This window comes from Crocodylus siamensis, chromosome 4 (assembly GCF_052110815.1).
Source record: "Crocodylus siamensis isolate JL-2025a chromosome 4, ASM5211081v1, whole genome shotgun sequence".
Classification (NCBI taxonomy): Eukaryota; Metazoa; Chordata; order Crocodylia; family Crocodylidae; genus Crocodylus; species Crocodylus siamensis.
In genome coordinates this window covers 156,689,709-156,709,276 of record NC_143398.1, presented here as the reverse complement: position 1 = coordinate 156,709,276, position 19,568 = coordinate 156,689,709, and the positions used below count along the sequence as shown (strand labels likewise).

Sequence of the window (19,568 nt, the reverse complement as noted above, 5' to 3'; positions counted from 1 at the left end):
AGCTAGCGAGGCTGCGAACCCCTGATCTGGCTCTCTTCCTTTAAAATCCTACACTCACTTGAAGACACCAGGATCTCTGCCTTCTTATATAAAAAACGTTTCTAGTCTCCTTGGATGTAGAAAAGAACTTTAAGAACTTGAAAGGAGTTCTCCAAAGGCTTACAAAATACACCCCAAAAAGCAAATCAAAACGATTCCAAGGGATGAGGTATTAAAAGATGTCAGTTTTTGAATGTTTAGGGTTGGTCATACTGCCAAGACCTTCAGGGAAGTCAAGCCAGGAACAGACCAGAAGGGGCAGTATCCTCCTTCCCTGTAACAAACCTGAAAGAAAAAAAGAAAAGCATTCCCACACAAGAGAAGGGTTAGGTGGAGTCATTTTATGGGGACTGCAAGAGGGCAAGAAAGATAGGCAGCATATTTACTAGGCGGCTGCTTCCTCATGCTCCTGGGGCTGCACGGAGAAGAGGCCAAGAAGCGTGTGGTACAAAGAATTCAATTTCTCCCATTCAATTAGCAGCTACAGCAGCAGCACCAGACACTGCCTGCTACAGCGCTTGAAGGTTAGAAACGCCACTCCTTTAAGCAAAGCAGTGGACAACAACGCACACAGCACTCAGTCAGCTCTCATCCATCACCCTGGGAGCGCTCCACTGGCAGAAGCTTCATTCAATAAAAGGATGTATGTACATGATGCCATGCAGTGCTGATCTGGTGCTGTACCCATGGTTGTATCCAAAGCTCTTCAGCTCCTGCAAGCCCAAGGAAGTTGCCAGCCATACTACAACCACATGCTAGGCAGTGGCATGCTCAAAATATTTGTGGCTATGAATGGCAAGGAGTTAAGAGGAACCACTAGGGAAAATGGACAGCACCTGGGCGGCACAAGTGAAACCGGCTTCTCAGGAATGATTTAGGAGCATTGTGCACTGGCCAGTCGCTGGGCTGGTGACTGCACGCACACATTGGCTAGCTTTAGAGCAGGCTGCTGGGAAAATGAGAGCAGACAGTTAGGCCAGTGGCAACTCGGAGGCCCAGCTGCCAGTGGAGTGGTAAGGTAGGTGCCATTTGCTTTGAAGTTCCATCTCCAGTGCCCTGGCTGGACAAACTGGGCCCCTTTATCCAAAAGGTCCCAAAGACTGATTGGGAATAGGCTGGTTATGAGCTCATAACATCTCTTTGCATTCCAGTAGGATGTTCTTAGGAAGGGGGAGAACACACACACACACACACATTGGGGGAGGCCAACACCAGACCCCAGGCATGACCAGGAAAGTGAAGCTTGCCAAGAGTACTCTGCCACAGACCTCCCATTCTCAGTGAGAGACTGGCATGCTTGCGCAGACCGCGAGTTTAGAAATCCTCATTGGCTCTACTTTTGACAGTAGGACTGAGCAATACTTAAGTGTAAGGAAGCTGTCTGGTCACTCTGCTCACCCTTGCTCAGGCTCCTGACAGCCTGCTGAGTAAGGACAGAAATACATCAAGTCCTTGAGCTCCGGGGCTGTTTTAAAAGAGGGAATGTCATGAGGCGACACCCAACCAGAGGGGACTGGGATATGGTTTGCAGCCATAAGATGAGGAACCAAGGAAGGCACCAGAGCAACATCTGGAGACCTCACAGACCTATTGGATTGTTCTGGTCTTCTGCAAGCCCCTTCCCCAAAGCACCAACAAGTGACTGAGCAGACGATCCACACAGCAGTCTAGTTGGGAGCAATGAAGATGACCTTAACAGGACAAGACCTGAACCAGTTGGTCTCTAAGGTGCATACTAGCAAACAGAATCTTTCAACTCCCTGGCACACAAGTCAGCTGCCACCAGAGATGTAAACACACACCAGGCAGTTTCCTCCAAGCCAACTGGCTTTCCTCACATGCGGGGGAACACAACTAGCTATGCAGAGTTTAAGGGCACCAAATACAAAGACAGATCTAAGCACCAAGTCTGAGAAGATGCCATAGCCATCCCCTCCTTGGCCAGGGGGATGAGATATTTTATAAAAAAAAAGGTTTAGCCCTTTCCTGAAAGGTTTCCTGGAGCCAAGAACTCCGACAAAATAGAGGAAGTGACAAATGGAGGAAGAGAGACTAGAAGACTCGTCTGTCTCCCAAGTTATTTGATCAGACTCCAGACAGCATCATCTTTGCATAGGCAGCGTCTGACAAGGAAGTCTCCCATAAATGTGCATCTCTTTTGCTGCTAGACACCCAAGTCTAGCCTTTTGCTTCTGCTTCCTGCGATAAACCTGCCTTTTCAGGCAGGGCAGGCCAGAACCTTTATTAGAATTCGTTTAAACCGATTTGCTGCTGAGTTACCCAAGAAAAGCAGCGGGGAAGTGATAAATATTGTTTCATGAAAAAAATATCTATTCTTTAGGGGCTTCTCAGCTTTCAGTTGTCAGGCAAGTGTCATTCAACTGGGAGGAGAAGCAGGCAGGACAAATGGCAAGAAGCTGCATATATCCAGGCAGGGCAACAGGACATTAAACCCTGCACACAGCAAATGTGTAGCTGCATGCTAAACTTCCCCTTTTGCATCACAGGCAAACACTGAACCCCAGAACCAGCAGCTCCAGGTGAAAGGATTTGAGACTGGCAGCCTGCACAGCTCTCTCAGAGGTGCCACTAAAAGGAGGATAAACAAGCTCAGGAGGGCACCGACTCGCACTCATTTTAATTCTTATATATGTCAGCCCCTTTGGGCAGGGTAAAGAAGCCAACACTACAAGCATGAAGATCCACCACATGCTTGGGTTATACATCGGTAGAGTCCAAACATTAGCTGACTAGCTATAAGAGCAAGGCACTTCAGAACAACTTTTGGACTAAAGAAAGATACCATGCATTGCAGATTCTTATCCCCTGCAGAAAGGTCAGGAATTCCGAATACATGGTGCATGGTACAGACCAGGTGGTGGAGAGGCTAAGAAGGGGCTGCTGGCTCCCATATTTAGACTCTGCAAGATCTGATTTGCCATTATGCATAACAAGCAACCCAAATCAAGCTGCCCCCGCCTGCAGAAGAAAAGGAAGGTCAGGCAAAGCAGCAGCCCTGGCTGTATGTACATATTTACGCACAGCAACCTTTTCATATGCAAGAGAACAAGACGCCAGCAAAGCAGTACTTCCCTCCATGGCACAGCCATATTATTTCAGAGCAACATGCAACGCGATGTACCCAACTTCTGGAAGCCTGTGAGCTATTGCAATTGCACTTAGGCCTCTTGGGAAGAAAAAGATGCATTTAAGACAATTCGGCAAATGCAATGGAGGAAGAGGAACTATATTAGGAGGCACTTATGCTGAAAGCAAGTAATATCCAATCCTCTCCAGAGCCACACAGAATTGGCTAACATTTGTTAAGATTCAAAGAGCACGGATAAAGGAGGACAGAGAACTGCTGGTGTCTGCGGCAGAACACCCAGCACCTTGCCTAGAGGAACGGAGGGCAGAGACCTTCTTTAAGCAAACGTGGGAAGAGGGCTTTGTCTTAGCCCCACACATAGGCAATCCAAGTGAGCCAGTCTCTGAACAAAAACCTCAGCACAATAGGTCAGCACTTTGTGAAGGACTTCAGCATGGCACTCTACAGGCCCCCATTCCCAGAGGGCACTAGAAACCCAAGTCCAATTACCTCTATGCTGCAAGAACACTCTAGGGGAGAGAAGAATCAGCCGCCTGCTTACCAAGGGACCTGGGCCCCAGCCCAGTTTCAGTGTTACAAAGCAGAGCGGGGTTTATTTGGAAATGGGAGGAATCTGCATCCACTCACGTGCAACTTGTGGCAGCATGTGTGGCCTTCAAGGTTTTGCATTAATCAGCATAATGTTGCCTGACTGACTCAAGGCAGAGATTAGCGCAGGAGTCCATAAAACCCCTTCCAATATTTCCCCACTTAATGGCAGCCTAGTCTGGCACATCCTAGAAGGCTATTCTCACAATAAATGGGTGCGTCTACACAGGACATTTACTGTGGAGTAGACCAATTAGCGCCACAGTAAATGTCTCAGCATCTACACATGCAGGGTTATTAGGCTGGAGTAAACTAATAAATTCTACAGCAGGACAGTACTTGTAAATACAAGTATTATCCTGCTGCAGAGGGTTTTTGTTTTTTTTATTTTTTAAACTCCGCAACAGTGCATGTGTAGATGCTGACCTAGCTGGCTGGAGCATGAGGGTGCTTCAGTGCTGGAGCCAACTAGCCATGCACTCCTGGAACACCCTCATGCCCCAGCCAGCACCTCTGCAGCAAGTTGAGCTGGGCTGGAGCAACCCCAGGCTGGAGACCCCCTGGGCCCTCTGCCAGCCTGGCTCAATGTGCTGTGGTCCCAGGCACATGTGTAAACATGGTGCCCAGGAGCAATAAAACTCCAGCATTTATTGTGCTGGAGCTTACTGAATTGCGTTAAATATGTACATGCAGACATGCCCAATCTATAGCAATGAGAGAGATTGCCTGCACTGATGCACTCAGGATTAAAGACAGAAAGGATTGTTTTCAACCTGTGACAAGAGCAATGTTCTTATTTTTCTGAGAGTTTAATACAACCGTGGTCACAATTTGACCCTGAAGGTGCATGTTAAGAACATCACTGGTGTGCTAGGCGAGCACCACTTAGAAGGTAAAGGAATACACTGCTTTCCTGGCTTCCCTGACAGCCCTGGGCTACTTTAGTGTCCCCTCTACAATAAGCAAGGTGGCATTTGCGCCCCTTTGAAAGATATAAAGAGAACTGTGGACCTAAAGATCCAGATTTTTTTAAATAGTATTTACACACTGAAAGATGTGGATAGGAGGCCAAGGCATTTCTAGAAAGCCTATTTAAGCATTCAATACCAAATCAGAATAAATGGGAACTGGGCACTTTTAAAATCCATAATAGATTCCTGCTTGCACCTTTAGGTGCCTAAATGCCTTTATAAGCCAGTCCATAACACCGCCACCTGCTAAATAATCAAAGCAAGTTGTAGAATTTGAATGGCATCTCTTGTGCTTTGTAAGGGCCATGAGACCTTTCCATTCCATTACCTACAACAGGACAGGGTTAACTTCCAGAAGAAGGTCAAAAGAGCCTTTGTCTTCTGAAAAAGGCAATGCTCTTGTGTTTAACGCTAATGAAGCTCAGATGGAAGCCGCAGCAAAACTGAGCTTTCTACAAAACCCTACAGCAGCCAAGGTTATGAAAAGGATCCTCTGCAAGGATGAGAAGCGCAAGGAGGGGGAAAAAAAAATAGAAAGGAGCCTTTCAAAATTCCAGCAGCATCCATTGAAGTTAGGCCTGCAATAGCTTATATCATTTCAGTGATAGGCAAGCTAGGTTGAGGAATTCAAAAGAAATCGAGAGACTGGCTTGAAGTTTAATGAGGAAGAGACTCGTACATTAGAGGAACGACAATCTTTGTAATGGAAGCTGGAATAGCACAATGCACCACCACCGCCTTCCAACCCCCACTCTGCTCAGTCCTCATCATCCATGCAAACAAAGAAACTGAATTCCTTTGTTCTCCTGGCATGTTTATAACTGTACTGGAACTGTTCCCTTGGCTTCCTGTGTCAGCCCAATGAACGATCAACAGGCTCTCAGATAACTTAATTCCAACTCGCTTGGAGAGAAGGGTGGAGAGGAGGTCACTGGTTAGAAGCAAGCTGCCTGGGTCAGCTAATCAGGGGAGGTTATTAAAAAAAAAAAAAAAAAATTCTTTTCTTAAACACCATCACTGGGAGGTAAAGTTCATTTCTGAGCCTGTTGATACAAGCTGAGAATAAAGCACTCTCCTCTGCCATGCAGGCAGCACTGTCTGCTTCCCTCATGCATTCCTTTACACATCTTAGTTGAAGCCAAGGGAAGGGGCTCCCTGATGGATCTATCAACAGCAAAAGCCCCCCCTCACCTCCCAGAATTGCATGTTTTCTTTGCAACAATCTGTTTTGCTTGGTTGCAGCTCTCCAACAGAACTTTAAAAAAAAGTGCATTCTCCAAACCCGTGAACTGCCTTGCCTTCACCCAAATTAATAGTTAGTGACAGCTCCAGCACACACACACAAGTCCAGGCTGTAATATTTTACTTCATGTCATCTGATGACAAGGTATTATTCATTAATAAGCTTTCACTGTTTTCCCCTTGTGAGGATATGCATGGTCATTATTCTTCCACAGCAAAAAAGCAGGATGGAGAAGCCTAATGAAGAGAGAAGCGCAAGTCCCAAAAGCTGAGAACCAGACCTGCTTACTGTGCTCCTATAACAGCACAGGCCAAGCAAAGAAGGCCATTTGTTGGGCCACCTTCCTGCTGAGGATTTGCAATTAGTTGGTGTTTTGTCTGGGGTGGGTTTTTTTGCTCATTGTTTTGTTTTTGGGAGGGGGTCTCCCTCCTCTCCTTACCTGTAGCAAGCTGTGCTGTTTGTTGTCATGTCCTGCAAGGCAGCAGGCCAGGAGCCAGCATCTGCAAGACAGCATGCAGTAAGGCACAGCGGGCATTATCTCACTGCCATATGTGCACGTGGGTATGCTTGACGCAAACAGCTGAGCCAGCTGGGCCTTTGTGTCTCATGCTGATATATTTCCAGTGGATTAAGTTGCTGAAACAGTAGGCAACTCAGCCTCAAAGACACGCTTTGGATTCATGCGTTGACACGAGAAGGGACCAGGAGTTCAGTAACTCGCATTGTGTTAAAGCATCATCCAAAAAGACGTCCCCTAATGCCCACAGATACAGACTGAAGGTGGAGTTGCAACCACCTCTCTTGGGAGTTGGTGCTGATGGTCAGTCACCCTCCTCATGGTCAAGTACATACGTTACACTTTTACCAGTATAAGTGATCGGAAAGGGGTCTATACCCATAACAGAGCAGAAGTTCAGCACAGACTGGTTTAAAAATGGCAGAACTCAGTCCAAAATTGGCAGCCCCCCCACCCCATCCTGGGTGAATGTGTATTCTGTTCACTACCAATCTAACTACACCAGAGGCGGGCAATTATTTTGGGTAGAGGGCCACTTACTGAGTTTTGGCAAGCCATCGAGAGCTGCATGACAGGCATCCGGGGCAGATAACTATAAATTTTCTAAAATTTTTTAGGGGCCCTGCAGGCCAGATGGAATGGCCTGGCAAGCCACATCTGGCTCATGGGCCACATTTTGCCCACCCCTGAACTACACCATTTACAGAAAACCACGTAGCTTAGACAGATTCTGCCTCAGGCTTTTTGAATGTCTGTACCTAGCCTACATGTCCAAGTCTCATTTCCAGGCTGAGTTTGGCTGGGTTCTGTTTCCAGATGTCTGTTCTTGTTCTGCCTCTCTCTGCTCTAGATCAAAGGGCCCTGTAGTACCTGGTAGAAGTACTTTCTTCCTCCTTTGAAAGTACTTCTACACTGTGATCAAGTCCCCTGAGCGTTCCCAATAAGCTAAGCAGAGTACATTCTTTACGTCACTCTATAAAGGAGTTTACACTCATCTCTCTTTTCTGCATTACAAAATGTGGACGTGAGATGGGTCCAGGGTTTCAGCACTCGTCTCGCCAATACCACACACAAATGAAAAGTCCGTCTCTGCTTTTGCTCACTACTTGCCCTACGGAAGAAACCTTTGTGCCATCGTAAAAAGTGTTATGGCAGCACAAAGGCCAAGCAAACAGACATTCACACCCTTTGTCACAAATGCCCCCAAAAATCTGTTGCCATGACAAAGGTGCTATTAGTTTCTGCCACTTCACTGCAGCAGATGTCCATTTGCTTTATGGCACAAGAGTGTGAGCAGCCTGGAGATGCCTGCATTCTCCAGCAACCCAATCCTACATGCCCTAGGAATCCGCTTGCTGGATCAGGCCCCTCACCAGAAGTGCCTGTCCAGCGCTCCCATCTTGCAGAGACATGCCCTAGCCCTAGACAGTTTGTAAGGGACACCTCTGTAAGTGCAGAAGGCCAGTGTCCCACATTTACTTGTGCCCCAGGGAACCTCTGAGGCATGCCTCTGTAAGCAAAAAACACTGCCCACAGTATCAGGCCCCTGCCCAGCGTGGGACAATGGGCAACGTACATTTTTCACACAGGGAAATAGAGCAGCCGGGAAACTGATCAGCTTCATTTGACAAAGTCTGTTTACAGCCCTAGTCATCCTGATCAAGTGTGGCATGGCTCTGTTACACTGCACTGTGAAGATGGACATCTCTCAAGAGGGTGCTGAAAAACTCCATCCACATCTTGTCTCCTTTCTCCTCATTTCCCATCCCCAGCAGCTGCCTGAGTTAGGGACAACAGTGCTAGGGACTAGGCTGGTCTGGGCCCTCAGCACCGAATCCTGGCGAAGTGGTCACAACTGATCAAGGCCCCTGCAGTGAGGGAAGGAGTGGGGCAGGGGCTGGGGCCAGCGCTGCCCAGCTGTGGTGGGGCAGGGTGTGGGACAGAGCCACACCTCATCCAGAGGGGAAGGGGGCAGGGAGGGGGGTGGTAGCTCCTACCACTGCACACACTCTGGGAGGGCATGTGCCCCTGGATCTGCACAGGCGGGGAATGCCACTGTGGACTGGGGCCAGGGAAAAGCCCAGCGCATGGGAGCTGCACTCAAGGCTGTGCTCAGAGCAGGCGGTGCTGGGATGAGGATTATGGGGGGACAGCAGCCACCCCAAATTTCACCATAGCCCCCCCTTCCAGCTCCCAAGGTGCATGCAGCAGCAGGAGCTGCCACCCCCCTCCCCACACCCCCCAGATGAGCCATGGCTCCACCCTGGCTGCGCAGCACTGCCCCATTCCTCCTTCACCACAGGTGGGGGGGGCCTTGATCTGGCCCCCCCCCATGCCCCTGCTCTTTCCCCACAACAGACTTACCAGCTGGACACAGCTCTCCAAGCTGCCAGGCTGTGCTCCTCACTGCCGATGTGCTAAGCTGTGGCTGCATGCATGAGTGGCATTTATTGGCCACATCAGGCTAATTTCTTTATATCAGTGCCAATCCAATATCGGATGCATCACTGCACCTCTACCAAGAACCACGGTTCTACAGGACCATGGGCTTCAGCTCCAAAGTTGTTCTCATGCAAGTGGGCTGCATTTACTATCAGTGCTGTATCACACTGATTTTTCCAAAAGGTATCAGCAGGCCTTTCACTACAGGGTGTTTATTAGAATACAGTCAGCTAACCCAATTCACTCTATTAAGTCTTTTTACCACCAGCTAAGCAAGTGCACTTTATGCAGTGATATGCCTTGCTAAGTCAATGCCACAGAGTCCAAAGGCAGGATCGCTGCACATTCCTGAAATAGTAACCGCAGACAGATGCGACACCCAGAGACACAAACAGAAAGAAATTAAGTGAGCTTTCCCAACTAGGAAGGTCCACAACATCATTAGCAATTTTCATACATGCCAAATGGACTGACACTAGAAGCACACCTACACGTTCTCAGAGACCACCACTCTCTGATCTCTCCCATATTTTCTTTGTGTTCTACTTATGGAGAGAAGCTTGGTCAAAAGCAGTCTTTAAGTCTCAAGCAGGACGCCTTTCAAATGTTCCACTGGTCTTGCAAGCCAATACAGCTCTTGTCAAATTGGGTAGGGACTAGTAAATCTGTAAACCTCTCTGTATTGTTGCTAGTATACATATTAAAAAGGAAAAGACCAAAGCCACCCAGTGCTGTGTCTGTAATTTGGCAGAAGTCTCCCTTGCTTTGGTTAGGAGTAAGGAACCATTTCCACTTGAGTAGATTAACACAAGTGCCCCACGATCCCGTAATTGCATTGGAATTTAACCTAATGCAAGAGAGTTGTATGCAACCCCTATGTTACTATACCTTCTCCACTCCATGACCTGGTTTCCTCATTACTGGGATGTTTGGGAGTGAAGAGAAATTCACTTACATTAAACAAAGCCAGAGAGATTCTTTGGATCCAAACCAGTCCTTCCCATCCTGTCAGATGTTGCACAGTCTGCCCAACATCCTGCCCAACACCCCACCCAGCACCAATCCAGGCCTCTTCCTGCAGTTTAAGTTAAGAGACCAATGAACTAGAGATGCCTAAGTGCCAGATGCAGACTCTACACCCAAGAAGGGAACGCATTATAGAACCTCTTAACTACTGGTATAATGGTAGGTCCCTCTTTCCTCAGAGGTAACGCACCTCTGACTCAGTGACTCACAGTTTCAGCACAGCTTGCTATAGCGTCCGCTGCACAAGTGGAATGTGCCTGTGAACCCGCCCCTGCCCTGCAGCCCACACTGCTGTAACAGGGCGCTGTGGGAAAGTTTGGGCTGCCCCGTGTGCTACTGGGCATCACACACTGCCCTGTACTGCAGGGAACCTGCAGGAGGATCAGGCAAATCAACTGCATCAGGACAACAGGATCAATCTATACCATACTGGGAAAAGACTATGCACCACACCAACTGCAAAGGACAGCTGATGCCTCAAATCTTGGACACAAGGAAAACAGGAGACCCAGCTAGACTCAGTTACCAAAACTGCAGGGTAGGCCAGACCCTGGTTTTTTGGCAGGCTGCTTTCTCCACAATGTTAGATCTCCATAAAAAGCACAACCCAGCTGCAGTCTTGGAGCCGACAGACTGGATTCTGGGGGGGGGGGTCACATGTGATCAGGGCTCTATGGCATTCGGGTGCCACAGCTGTGTGCAGAGACAGCCCCTTCCCCAAAGGACTTGCAGTCAGAGGTAAGATGAGCCCCAATTTACAAAACAGGGAACTGAGGCAGAGAGATTAAACTTGCCCCACACCAGACATGGAGTCTGTAGCAGAGGCAGAAACCAAACCCAGATTCCCAGTCCAGGGCCTTCACCACAAAATCATCCATCCTCAGTCTAAGTAGCAGATAAAGAATTAATTCTAGTTGGCTCCCAAGAATGAAAAACAAAACAAAAAACAAACCCACAAGAGTTAAGACTAAACGGAAACGGTCAGGAATTGTAGCCAGAGAGAGGCTCCCTAGGGTTAAATCCAACAGGGGGTAAACATTAAAATCATCTAAAAAGGTTAGGCAGGGAATCAATACAAATGCAATTAAGAGAAATGGATGCAACTAGTGTGCGTGTTCTCAACCTTCCTACCCCTTGCCTAGCAAATTAACCCTACTAAACACTAGGCATTTGGGGAAGGAAAGTTGGGCTTTTTTTTTTTTTTTTTTTTTAAATTGTTTTGGTCTTTTTTTAATATTACAAAAATCTTCAGGGCAGGGCCCACCTCTTCCCTGGTGTTTGTACAGGACACACAGGATGGATCCCTTGCCGGAGCCTGCATGCGTCTGTAGAGGTAATACCCTCGGTTTCACAGAACCCGTTAAAAAAAAATCCAGGCTCAGAGTGACTCAATGCAGAGAGCTGGAGCAGCCATCTGTGCTCGCAGCTAGAAAAGGCTTTCAATTTTAGTAAATCAGAGAGCAACCCTTTCTGGGCAAGATCAAGTCCTATTGTTGGCAGGTGAGGAAAAGGACTTCTCTTGGGGATGCAGCTTCTGGCTTAGGAAGTCACTGGTCATGCTATGACACAGGGCTCTTAGCTTCCTTCTCACCAGTGGTACTTCCTGGAAACAACTCAGCAGGCACCTCACTCAGCTGTCATCTGCACATTTTATCAAGAGGAAACAGACTTGAGCACTTGGCTCAGGGCACAGCATCATGCTGATCAGCCCTTCACGCATGCCTCAGGCAGAGGCCTCAGAAAGCAGATTTCTCCAGGTCATTAATGGACATGCATGAAGGTGCAGCCTTGCGCAATTAGCACTAATGCTTTCATTTAAGGAAACCAACAGAAATGTCAGGGCTAGGAGCCTTGCATGTGCCAATTCCCTCATTAATGCAAGTTGGTTGTCCTCGTTAGGCACATCAGTGGGAAAGATGAGAAAACTTGCTGTTTGTCCATGAATAGGAGAATCTGGCATGGCCACTTGAATTGCCCGAGACATCAAAACAGCGCAATTAATCACAATACCTCCATCTGGATGAGAAAGATTTGTTTTATTTTTTTATTTATTTATTTATTTTAAGAGAGAATGAAGAACACATAGTCCCTTAAGAACACAATAATTGCAGGCTTTTAAATTTAGGCTTTGAGGCTCACATGCTATTTCCAGCTCAGATAATCGTGCCCAAAAATACAACATTCTGCTGCGCAGCCCCAATTCTGTAGATGAGATGGGAATGAACAAGAGGGGAGAAACAAAAGGGATGTGAGGGCTGTTGTGTCCTAACTTAATTTCTATATCCAACCGCATTACATCTGTAAAGTTCAGATGCTTCACAAGAAATTATAAGCAACACCAGTCAGCACCCAGCCTGTCGGAGCAAGTTAATGATTTGTCACCAGTGCCCTGACTGTGTGTCATAGTGATTACTGGAAGGTTGTTTAAAGTGGCCAAAGGTCTTTTTACCACCAGCTAAGCAAGTGCACTTTATGCAGTGATATGCCTTGCTAAGTCAATGCCACAAAGAGTCCAAAGGCAGGATCGCTGCACATTCCTGAAATAGCAACCACAGACAGATGCGACACCCAGAGACGCAAACAGCCGCCCTCCCACCCACCTCCCCTCTTCCTCTATCCCTCTCCACACATGCGGCCAGAAGAACTGGCTCTTACTCAGACTTGCTAATCAAAGTGATGTAATTGGCATGTGGGTCCTAATTAGGGAGTTTGGCTCTTTCCAAAAACTGACAGAGCCTTCAAAGAACTCAAAAACAGGCAAGCTCATCTGTCAACAGGTCTCATCTGGTTTCATTACTCTGGAAAAAAGTGGAGTCAAGTTCAGCCTTTCCAGTTGCATAGGGGATCCAGAGAGACGGTTCTCTTTTTGCAGCTGGAGATGTTTTCCTAACTTGGCCATTCACTGCTGCTGAAAAGCAGAGCTATTTTTCATCCAGAACATTTCCCAAACATTTTCTCTCCCTTCTAGAGGCTTGGGAACTGAGGCACAGAAACACCACAACTTCACTAAGGTCACAGCAAACAAGGAACCTGGAATTTATTTTCAGCTCTTAAATCTAGTATCTCATGCGCTACACCACGTTACCTCTAACAGCAGAGCTCTAGAAAGGTTATTTTTATTTACTTAGTCTTGCAGCTGGTTTCCCCTCCCATGGGTAATCGCTTTGATCAACCAGGTGTGGAATATTAAAAAAAAAAATCACTTAGCAACCCAAATCAATCTACTCTGCCCTGCTTATCGGCTGCGGGCCTGAAGTAGGCAGGAACCAAGGGCTTTTGCTCAGCATGCTAAAAAAGCAGCTCAAGACCGGTCTAGTTTAAATATTGAGAAGCCAAAATTCACAAGCACTCTGGCTAATGATGCAAACACATCTGTACACAATAGCATCTGGAGGAGGAGTTTGCAGCTTTAATGCGAGACTCCTGCCCTTTTTGTAAAAATGATTTTAGAACCAAATGACTTAAGCATTATGAAGTGCCTAGAGGCCTGGCAGGAGCTGCAGAAAAACCAATCAGGGATGGCAGATTTAGAAAGATATTTCAAATCTCTATCTAATTAGAAACATTGCTGCCTCTCATGGCTGTTTCCCTGGCACGGTTGTTTATAAAATATACATTATTCTTACACAAGAGATGGGGCTGTGGCAAGGTTTGTTCATCGAAAGAGATTTCAGACAAGAGCATGACACTATTCCTACGCCGTATTAAAACTTCAAAGCCTGAATTGCCATTGTCATTTATACGCTCCCGTAAAAAAAAAGTAATGGGTGTCAAAACGCTGTTCTTTATCTGTAGCAAAGCTTTGTTCCATGAACAGCTGTAATACAGCAATGGCTCAGTAGCCAGCACCTTACCCTCTATAGACGAAAAGTAATGGATTCAAGTCTTACACAACCTCAGCCAGCAAGCTCCCCGACCAAATGAGGGTGCTTTAGACAACACTAGACACACCGGGGCTTTACACACTTTGCAGAGAATAACGGCACCAGAGGAGCTCGGACAGCATGCCAACGTACAAAGTGCACAAAGCTAAACAAGGGGTAGAGAGCTGGCACCACAAGCTAAAGCCTTGCGGTTCTCAGGTCTAGTTCTGTGGAATGAGATGCACGCAAGAGGCATTTTCCAATGAGAGCAGCAGACAACACTTACTGTGCAGGTAACACTACTGCCTACATTAGGCAGGTAATAAGTTGCTTGTGGACATTAGTAAACACTCAGGGCCTGCACTTCCCAAATCGCAGATCCCAAAGCACTTGGAGACAAAGGAGAGAGACCAACCTTTCCAAAGACACTTCACTTCTGTTTTCCCCAAGGTCAGACAACAAGCGTCTGCTAGAGCAGAGAACAGCAGCCCTGCCTGCCTTGCAGTTCAGTCAAGTCTGACTGCTGACTTCAGCTGTCACTACCACTGACTATTTAAATTACTTCAAAAGGACCTCCTGGTACCTGGAGTATTTGAAAGGCCACACAAAACCCAATCCTATTCACAAGGAACATAACGTGAAGTGTTTTCCTAGCACTTTCAGACTCCACAATTAATGTGACATTCAAATGAAGTTTAACAAGCTAATTAGAACAGGCAAGGACATGCCCAGAAACATTTACATCAGACTTGTGATGTGCTTTTTGGTTGCGCGCACAGCTGGATTCAAAGAGCAGCAGCCTGCCCTGAGCAGACCTTCTTCCTGGTATTTGTCAGTAAAGAAAGTCTCCCCCCCCCAAAAACAAAAAAACAAAGAATATCGGCTTCCATCATGATATTCCTGGAGGGGTTGGCTGAAGGGTAAGCCACAAGTAAAGGAACTTCACAGAATCAAACACGTCCTTAGCTTTTTGCTAAGGATGTCCCAACTAGGACTTGCCACGACCATTATCACTTGTTAAATTGTGGCTTGGCTTTGCCCACACTCAGGTTTCAATGCATTTTTCATAACGTAGGTATGGATGAAGGCAACGTCAGACACCTCTTCCCCCAGCACAGCAACCCTGGTATAGTCAATGCAGTTCAATGCATTGTTTTGGAGCCTTTTTGCTCTTGGTTGAAACTGCTGAGCAACAGAACAGATGCCATTTAAGCACCAATGTGTTTAAAAGTTGCTCATGTCAGGATTCAAGTATTTATGGCTAGTTTTCCCCCCACACACACATCTAATACATGCTACTCCCCTATGTCATCCCATCTGTCTCCTTCAAATCACACATTACATAGGTCCCGCTGGATGAAAGAACTGACCATTAAAAACCTCTGTGGAGAGGTACTGGCTACATAAAACTGGCAAAGCATTTCCAGCATTTTAGGTTCGCCTCAAACATGAATGTAAAAAAGTCACAGCTCTTCAGAAGAGTGGACACAGCTCTAATAACTGGCAAGGTCTGGTGGACAAAACACCAGAAATAGGGTTTAAGACTCCAATTCTAACCCCATGACAGCCACCAACTTGCTGCATGACCTCGGGCCTCTCATACCTAGGGATCACCTTAAGTGAAAAAGTTGTTAGGCCAGCACAAACCTGGGGATGAGTACATTCGTTTTGTTTTATGAGTGGCCCTTTCCAGTTTTGCTTCCATCAATTAGAAATGGACACTATTTAAACCTACATAAGTGGCTGTCAACCCCTGTGCAGACACACCTAAGCCTGTGCAATTCCTTGCTGTACCGAAGACCTCAGCTTCCCTGGTTGTAAAATGGGGATAAAAAGGGTATTTGGTTTCTTCCTTCAAGTACTCAGATTTCTAGGGATAGGCACCATATCAGGCAGAATGGTTTGCTGAAACCAAGACAAAGATACGGGCTGGTAGGAAGCCATATACCAAGTCCTTGTACACCAGGGGCATGCAGCCTTAAAGGAGAAACCATGAAGGTGGCAGAACAAACAGAGGTGAGAAAGTCTTGCTGGCATCAAGCTTGTTTATCCCAGTGTCTGAACCAGACTGCAGATTTGGGGGTACCGTGGAAGGCCGGGTCATAAGATTAGGACAGTACCATATATTAAATGTTAAATAAATGCTGCACTGGGGCCAGAGGCAGTGTTTTCCAAGGTCTCCAACTGCACTCAAACAATTAGCTTAAGAGGTGCTAGAAGTGACTGATGTTCCAAATTAGAAGCTAAAAAACACTAGAGAAGAAATGAGGACACTCCAAAACATCTCGGCTCTGCTGGAAGCAGCCAGGGAGCTGGGAGGTGTTCGTGTTTCTACACAAAAGATCTTCCCGAGCAGGAAGACGACAGTGCAGAGCAGCATTTCAAGCAAAGTTCAGCACGTCAAAGTCATGATTTAACCAACATACCAATGTTATAAATGGAGTTTCTCTTTCCCAGTTCTGAGGCAATTGTTCAAGAAGCCTTTTTCTGCACAGGATTACTCATAGTTGGAGGTACTCCTGCAATATCTAGGCATCATGTTGCTTTTTTGGCCATAATGCACACTTTAGAGAAGTGCAGTCATATTCATCAAGGGCCTGGGTGAACAAACTGATTCCAGCCATTTAAAAGGGGGCCAAAATTTACTGCATGTCAGTTGTTCCATGGTGGTTGTTTCTGCACCCATCCTTACCCTACAGTAAGGAAAAAACTTAAGTCAGGCAGTTTAGCTCTTAATAAAAAACAGGACTAAAATGGCCTAGAGGTTAACCTTCATTTACTTTGGAATACGAGTGGACTCATAGACAGTTACCCCAGAGCAACTGATACACAGTAAGTAACTCCATGCCTTTTAGTTGGCTGAAATTCATCCGTCTGGCCACATCTCAGTTTTTAAATCCCATCCATCATAACCCAGCTTGGAAAGGGAGAAAGGCTGGTGGTTTCTTCAGAAACTAGAGCTGCAACACTTAAACCTTTCCCCCTTCAAAACCGGCACAGTCCCAATCACCAGCAATGCTGGGGAAGAAGGGATCTTTCAGTACCCTGCTCTCATGAGCAAGCAATGAGACCGACCAAAACCTGTCTGCTTAACGAGTTAAGTTTCCTAGCCATGCAGCCCTCTTTTAAGAGGACTGATGTTCAGTGTTGGTCTGGTTCAGTCAAACCCTGCCCAATAGCATCCAAGGGCGAGTTTATACTTTTTGACAGTACCATCCGAGAAGAGCTGGCTTGCTGTGGACACGCCCATCACTCATGGATGGCGAGACAATAGACCATAAAAATCTATTGTTCGAAACTAGCTGCGGTGCATCAGCTATTCTGCTCTGGCCAGTCAGATCAGGAGGTTTCCAACAGCCCTGTTCCCTGAACTGCTGTAACTCAACTTGCCTTTTTTCTTTTTTTTTTTTAAACCTCTCCCCCTCCCCACCCCCAAAAACAGCCAGAGTAATTTGTTTGCATTAACCCAGCCACCTAAAACCAACAAACAAGGAGCCAAAATGTCAAGGAAAACGAGGGGGGGGGGGAGCTGTTTAACATGCCACGAGCTTTTTTGCTTTCCTTTATCTTAATGGCCAAACCCACTTAGCCAAATGTGCAGTAAAATGGGTTTTTCATGACATTTTATAGAAACCTTCCAAGCCAATGAATAGTTACAGGCTTAGAATGCGCAAAGACAGTTTAATTGGGCATTTCGTACTTTTATAGCCTACTTCAACAAACATTAACAAAGGACATGGAAATGGACCTGAAAACCTCTCCAAATCCATTATCAGACAATGAACTTACCAATTTGAGCATTGTGCCTTCATCACCAATGGCCTTTCCCCTGCAGAGGAATGTCAGGGCCCTTGTCAAATGCAGCTAGGACCCGCCATGCACAGACCCCACTTTGAGAGACCGCTACAAGGCAGAGGCTACTGCCCCACAGAGCTGAGAGAAGAGACAGCTGCTGTTCCCTGCACCCTACACTTCCCTAGAAGATCTCATGTTTCACCTCCCATGGGAGCAGACAGACATCCTCCACCCAAGCCGAAGGGTGGCAACAATGAATACAACATAAGCTTAGAGTGAGGCCAGATAATGACTCCGTGTGGACAGACTGACTAAGCATGGGCATTTCTCCACCCTAGATCTCAAGAATTAGATGGCATAAGTAGGTGAACAAAGCTTGAGGTCTGAACACAGGCACTACTGAGAAATACGCAATTTGGTTATCTTAAACCTGACTGTGTTGCAACATTTGAGGTCTCCAGGTTAGCATTTTGACAGGGAGGTGGACTAGGTAGCTGCTGCCTCGGGACAGATGGACTCTGAACATCAGTTTCAGAAGAGTATGCTGGGCTTTCATTCACGAGTCCAGAGAGGGAAAGTTGCAGAAAAGCAGCATGGCAAAAATCAGACCCACTATGAGAAGCAAGTCAGAGATGGGGCAGTGGCAGGTAGCAGTCTCTTCTACAACCTGCCTCCTGTAGTGCAGAAATTATTTGCATACCATACAAGTTCTCCTCCCCCCACAAAAATTAGCCATCCCAAACTGGGGTATGTCTTAAGCAAGGAAGCCAATTGCCACACTGGAATGGAAGCATGGGGACACTGGAACGACTGCCAGGGGCCGTACTCTCATCCATGTTGTGTGCAGGAAGAATGGAGATTGCACCTCGGCACCACTCATCCTCCCGTTCCTGTTCAGCCAAAAGCTAAAAGGCTTAACCTCATCACAGCTGCTGCCAAACTGGCAGCTAGAAGGTGAGGGTAAGTGATACTGAGGGGTAGACTATCCTGCTCCATGTCAAGGGCAGAGAAGGTGCAGTCAAACCCTGTTTCAATTCTTCATCCGCTCCTGATCTCTTCTGCAAAGCTGATCCTGCCAGAGATGAGCTGCCTGGCCCCTCTTTCTGAACTTGGTGGGCAGTTAGAAATGCTTGCTGCATCCTGCCAGCCACAGAGACCAAGGACCTGTCAGGATACGAAGTGAACCCCTCTTTTCAAAATTCAGCTAAGACTCTGGGAGAGAAAAAAAATTTCTCCTCATGTTACCTTTACCAAGCAAGGTACAGGTCTTAACTGGGGGCACAACAGAAAGAGAACATGATATCATTGTAGATGCACTGTAAAGACTTGGCAGTTGGTTTGGCCAACCTAAACCTAGATTTTGTTTTAAGAAAGGGGTGTACATAGCTCTTGTCTATGCACACATGGACCAGGTAAGTCCAGATACACACTAGCAGACTAGTCAGACGTCCACTGAAGTCTGACCCCCAACTGATGGAGCAGTGCCAACAGCAGCCCTTGCATACACAGGAACCTAAGACTAGTAGAGGGCCATCATCTCCCCATCACCTTGCTATCCTACGCTACCACATTCACACAATCCCTTTCATAATCTTGCCTTGCAAGCGGTCAGGTATTTGTGCCTCCCCACCCTCTCCCAGCAGCTGTCCTAGTGAGAGACTCCCCCAAACCCTCCCTGATCACATAGGATCTCACTTCTTATTCCCAGCCTGAATTTATTCATGGCCATTTCATTCCCATCTGTTCTTGTGTTAACTAGCTCCACTCCCACCCTTATGTTTTCCCTCTAACAGATACGTGTGAGACCAAGCTTCTACTGGTATTGCTTGCACTGGGAAACTTCACCGTGCCTATAGAGTGGCTGCATCCACATTAGGAAAGTTTGCCAGTGAGTTATATACTGGTATTCTTGTACCGGTAAAGTGCCTTTAGTGGAGAGACAGTCTAGGTAATCATAGTGCTTAGGGGCAGAAGG

The 19,568-nt window shown here is 46.8% G+C and overlaps 1 protein-coding gene across 4 annotated transcripts in view; it reads right to left on the bottom strand.

Annotated features, from left to right (window-relative positions):
- JUP (junction plakoglobin) overlaps positions 1-19,568 on the bottom strand; it is a 50,570-nt gene that overhangs the window by 26,406 nt on the left and 4,596 nt on the right. The window contains exon 1 of one of the 4 annotated variants that reach the window (XM_090044430.1): positions 6,390-6,412. The exons of the other annotated variants lie outside the window; for them this stretch is intronic. The gene's annotated coding sequence lies outside the window, so the exon portion shown is untranslated. Of the gene's footprint in view, positions 1-6,389; positions 6,413-19,568 lie in introns of those variants that run through there. 4 annotated transcript variants of the gene reach the window in all.